Below are 6,000 nucleotides of genomic sequence, written 5' to 3'. Positions count from 1 at the left end.
GTGAATCAGTGAATTAGAGCCCCCCCACCACCAAAACCTCCTGGACCAATCAGGCCCACCCTCCCCCCCAAAATAATACACCCCACTAAGTGTGTGTGTGTATGGTAATGGCTGTGCACTGTGCATGAGCACCTTCTTTACACACAATGATGGATTTCAACCTTACATAGCAGCTGATGGTGAAGGGGGAGGTGATGGAGGAGGTGGGGTGAGGGTGGGAGGGGAAGGGGATGAGGGCAACCCCTGGTGGATGTGTGAGAAAGAGAGAGATCAGCTGATTGGTAAAATTGATTGTGAGGGAGAGGGGGAAAGGATGAAGGGGTCTGCGCGTGTGTTTGGCAGCAATATGAGTGTGTGTTGTGGTTGTGGTGGTCGCGGGGGGTGGGAGGGTAACAGGATTGGTCTTGTCTGTGGGACTCATGGGGAGGACAATGGGAGCGGCGGGGGTGGGGCGAGTGTCACACGCTTTTGCTTTGTGGCTCGGTCAACAGGCGTGTGCCACGGGTGTCGTCTCGCCTCCCCTCGCCTGCTGTCCGACTCCAGGGAAGGACCGGGCAGCCATGAGAACCGGGGCCCCGGGCCCTTTAATGAGGGGCGTGCTGTTTCTTATCAAAGATGGACAAGCCATCATTACAATCATCATTAGAAGCTGCACAATGGAGAACGCCTCCCTCGGCAGTGGATGGGAAAATCCTCCTACAGAGCTGCGGCGGTGATGCTGGTGGCGGGGGATGAAATTTATTTAAAAATGAATGAAAGTTTCCATTTAGAGAATCTGTTCTGTCTGGCGAGGCGGCGCAGCTCATCAGGCGATCTATCAAAACGACTGCTGACGCCTTAAATGACGTAATTTGGAACAGGGATCCGTTTTTCTGGTTCTCTTCCTGAGATGTTCGCGAGTTTTTCCTGGACGTTTTCACGTAACTGAACTGAACTCAAGGCGGCTGTTTGACGGCTGAGTTGGTCGTGTGGGGGTTAAATATACTGCTCATGGTCCATATAGCACCAAATCCATTAAAGCAGGGCTGAATTACCAAGGTGGCCTAAGTCAGGCCGATGTGAGGCGTCCATGTTTGTTTGCATTTTCAGGCACTTCTGTATCATTAAGTACCAAAGCTGTGTTGGAGGTTTAGAGAAACCTCACGTTCCCAGAGCCACGATTAGGACGTAAGTTTTGATGTAAATAGTGTTTACAAGTCAGACACTGGTAACTATGGTAACGACAGGACATGAATCCAGCAGAAAAGGAGGTTGTTGAACAGCTGAACAGGCCCAGATCTCAACCCAGCTAAAACCCTGCTGGAATATGGGACCGTGTTAGACTGTCCTCTCTAAGCCCGAGCCGTAGTCATCGTTAACATGAACGCTCTGTTGTAAAAGAATAATGCAGGTGCAGTGCACGACAGAGAATACACCTGAGCCGACGAGGGTGGATGTTAAAGAGTTAAATAAAATAAATTTGACAGGATAAGACCAGTATCTGTGTCCCCTCAGAAAGGACGAGCGTTGGCAGTTTTATGGTTTGAGTCCAGAGGCTGAAGTCTGGATTTTATTGGACACAAAACGATCTGTCAGCAGTGAGTGTGGCTGTCAAAGTGAAAGGAAAACTGAACTCTCTTCTGACTTGGAGGAATTTCCGAGGGAATCTGCGGCTGAGGTTGAACATCCTCAAAAAACTTTTGTTTCCTTTTGAATCTCGACTGCAAACTGTGGTAAGTTTTAAACCATCAAACAGAAATGATGTTATTTAGATGTTTAACGTTATTTCTCTCATTCAGCGCTCTCTTTCACTTGCTCTGGGGCTGGGCTGAGAGTGAGATCCGTCCAGGTTACTGTGTCGTGCACCGTAACCCTGCTCTGAGTTTGTCATCATTAATGTTCGTCTAAAAAACGTGTTGCTCCGCTGTGGCCTTTCTCAAGAGTCTCCTCCAAGTCCTTTTTAATGCTCTCTGCTGGCCTGTGGCCCTGGCCGCAGGGAGCATTGTCATGGTGCTGAAGGTGGAGGGGATACAGGGAGGAGGTGTGTGTGTGTGTGTTACTGAGTGTGTGTGTGCGTGGGGAAGGGGGGGGCATGACGCTGCAGCAGTGGCAGCTGGCGGCCCAGCTTGCAGGGGCCATCTCCTCACAATGGAGAGCCTTCCCCCTGGGGCCAGTGATTTAGGACAGGGCTCTCTGGACAGGCCCCTGGAGAGGAGGAGAGAGGACACTGGCTTTGGAGGAACGCACCCTCCCTTTCCTCCCACCTCCACCTCCCCTCCTTCTCCTTGCCTTGTCCTCTAAAGCTTCCCTGCTGGTTCCCGTGCCCCCCTATCTCCTCCACACACACACACACACTCCTGACACCCTCCCCTCATCCCACCGTGGCTAAGCTCTCTCCTGGGACGATCAGGCAGGCCTCTGGACGGGGAGAATTCCTGAGGTGTAGCGCGCTAACGCTAGCTGGACACAATAGGGGGACGACAACAGGTGCGTGTGGATCCTCTGTCGTCCAGCGGCAGCTGAGAGATAGGGACGGGGGGCTATTATGGAGCCATTATCCGCCGCTGCTCTACCGGTGGGCTGTTGGACCTCTTTTCTCGAACAAAAACAAGGCTTTTTATGTGTAACCTGGTCTTGTACCCACCCTGCTCTGACAAGCCTCTCTTTCATCCTCCTACCCCAGCTAGCACCTGCCACCCCCCCGGGCCCTCCAAACGAGCCCAACGGCCACTTATCCCAAGGCTGGACTCAATTCAGTCCAACGCCAACTGCAAGAAAACCTGAGCCCACTTGTTTAAAACACCCACCACTTCATGTTGGAGCCATAGAAATTATCCAGGCAGCCACCTCTGCACACCACCCAGCCCACCCCCCTCCCTTCCTCCCTTCCTCCCTCCCTCCCTCCCTCCTCTGTCCCTCTGAATTATGTTATGTCTCAAATGAGCAGTCATACAGCAGATTGTTTGGTGCAGCCACTTGATATAACTGGTGACAATGCCTCAAACAGAGCAAGTGTCCTGGGGGGATAGGCAGTATTTGGTTACTGCATCCCTGATCTCTCCCCATTGTGGTTGGCTCCCGGTCCCATGGAAGGTTGAAAGGGGGTTTGGGGAGGGGGACGTGTGCGCATATGTGGGCCCACAACGCAGGTGCCTACATCTGTTCATTTCTGGGCAGATGCTCGTGGTCGTGGAGATAGAGAGGGAGAGTTAGAGAGAGGGGAGGGGAGGGGAGGGGAGGTGGACTTCCTCCATTTACTCTCTCATCATTCAAACTGGTGATTAAGCTTTGATGAGATGAAAGTTTAGAAAGAGAAATGGTGTGTTGCACCAAAAAAAAAAATCCAAAGTACTGTAGTTACAGTAGTCTGGGGCAGTTTATGGTTTCTATGAGGAAATCTCACAGCACATAATTATTTCAGACAACAGTGTGCTTGTAAATTTGCAGCATTCGTTTTACCAGCGTCACTATGCATGAAGTCGGGTCCATAAAAAAAAGGCTTTCCCGGTTTTGTGTGGACGAACTTACCGAGACGTGGTGGTCTGCTTTTTTCAGTGTTTTCTGACATTTTACAGCTTTAACAATAAAATAATCAACAAAATAACAGATAATGGAAATAATCTCTAGCTGCAGCCCAGCTGCCAGCCAGCCTTTATCGCCCAGCATCAGTGTCAGGCCTCACTATCAGTGCTCTTGTGGCTGAATGGGAGTAAATCCAATGAGATGCTCAGTCATCACACATGCATGTAACATCCTCAGTAGAAGAGAGGAAGGCTGTTTTACTGTTGCATGACTTTATTACTCGTGTGTCCAGAATCTCCCACGGGCCTCCATGAGTGAGGATCTGCTCCATGACATCGTAACATCATCACCATTCAGGGACTGGCAGTGCATGATGGGATATTAGCTGTCCACTTGTATCATGCAGCAAACCTGCATGAAAATATCTGCACTGTCATGTTCTGTCATTTTCCACCTATATATTATTATTATAGACTGAAGTCACTTTTCTGAATTTCAGATCGATTTATTTGTTTTTATACAAACTGAAGGCACGTGACACTAAATCCTCGGTGCTGATTAAGTTGTGTGATGGTGTTTGTTTAACCCTTTAGCTCCTGGTCGCCGTGGCAGCTCGATGAGTGTTTGTTGTGGGTAAACGTGTCGCGCTCAGTATCGGTTGTTGGATTATCGATTTTATTCATAGGGACCCGCGTGAGTTGCGGTGCGTCACCCCGGGGTGCGCGGCAGATGTGTTTTCATAAACACTGGCACGCGACTGACCACGTACAGCTCCCCTCCTTACCTCCCCCTTCGGTCCCCAGTGTCTCCGCACACACACACACACACACCACCGCCCCCTCCCCTCACACACACACACTTATAATGTGCACACACACACACACACACACACACACATACAAACACACACTTGCAGGCGCGTCTCTGGGCCCCCCACGTAATTACTGCGGCACTCTTCCCATAAACTTAAGCTCAGCACGTCTCCTGTAACAGCAGCGTATGCAAATGAGACGGCAGCCTGGACCGGGAGCCGCGAGGAGCCGTGGGAAGCCGTGGGGGGCCCCGCGGAAACCCTGAAGAGCCCTGGGGAGCCGCGGATCTGGCCTGTGGCCCCCGTCCTCCAGCAGCTGGCCACAGTAATCTGATCTGGACACAAAGGAGCCTGTTGATCTGTGCTTCAGCAGGTAAAACGGGCGAATCAGACCGGGAGAGACAGCCCAGGTCCAGTCCCGAATCACGGGCCATCGAAGCAATGGGACTTTTTGTGAAAACGTTTCAATAATATGAAAGTGAATCCTCATTAAGGCACAGAGTCACTGTAGTTCACCGTGTGTTTACTGTTGTTCTTCTTCATCACACTGAAAACTGGTTTCTGTGCGTCATCATTAAGAGACTCGGGGGAGACGCGCGTTTAAGTGTCTCCTCTCCTGAGAAAGTGCTGATTCAAAACTCGCCATTTCCTGGAGACTTTCAGTACCAGCCTACATTTTAGCACGGGTGGCCTCTGTAAGACCCCCCCACCCCACCCTCCTCCCTCCTCCTCTCCACCCCATCCAACCCTGGCAGCGTTGGACTGCTGCCTTGCCCCTCCTGCATCGTTCGCGGAATGGAACCTCCAACCCTGGCACCAGCTTGGGCTCAGCTCACTGCGCATCAACTGCTTTCACTCCGCGTGAAGATGCGTCAATATTTTCTGCGCTGATGAGGTATCAGTGTAAAAAGAATCAATTGATCATCGCACAGTGGCAGCCCTCCCTCCTCCCCCTCCCCAATCACCGCTTCATATGATCGATATCGTGTGATGCGCGCCGTGTTTACGTTCCCACGAGTGACCATGTGGTGTCTCCTCTTCGGGGACCAAAAAAGAAAAAAAAAAAACCTCCTGGCTTCCCCCTCGCCATATGGCCCCGGAGGGCCCATACCGTTACAGGTCCTTTAACATGCTTCCAGTTGAGTGTAGACGGAGCCCGGTGGACAGAGGCGTATAGAGACGTGCGCTTCAGGCCGGAGGAGGGAGGGGGGGAGGGAGGGATGCAGGGAAATAAACGTCGTTTTCTGGATGTGGAGGGGGGGGGGTAGTTAGTGGCAGATGGCTTGTAAGGGTCTGTCCGCGTCTGAAGGCGTGTCGTGGTCCTTCACTGAAGACCCCCTTCCCCCCTCCCTCCTGCATTCACAATCAATGGAAATTAAAGCGCAGAGAATGGATGAATAGTCAGACCCCGAGTCACCCTTTTTTGTTTGGCGCAGCTACTGGTGGGCAGGAGTTAAACTACAGCAGCCCCCTACAGTAGCACTTTAGTTAAACAGTCAGAGCTCAGCCAGCAGCATCTTGGCCAGGAGAACATGGACAGAAAGTTCAGGAACAACTGTGTCCGAAGCATTTTAGTTTCACAGGTTCAGGTTTTGGTTGAGTTTGATTGCCAGGTCACCTCAGATTCATATAAGCTGATTTCCCTCTGGTTCTTTCTCTGGCTCTAGTTCAGTTTCGCTGCATTGTTC

Source organism: Toxotes jaculatrix, chromosome 4, assembly GCF_017976425.1.
Source record: "Toxotes jaculatrix isolate fToxJac2 chromosome 4, fToxJac2.pri, whole genome shotgun sequence".
NCBI classification, from domain to species: domain Eukaryota; kingdom Metazoa; phylum Chordata; class Actinopteri; family Toxotidae; genus Toxotes; species Toxotes jaculatrix.
The sequence above is the reverse complement of the archived record's forward strand: the minus strand, read 5'-3'. Positions refer to the sequence as shown.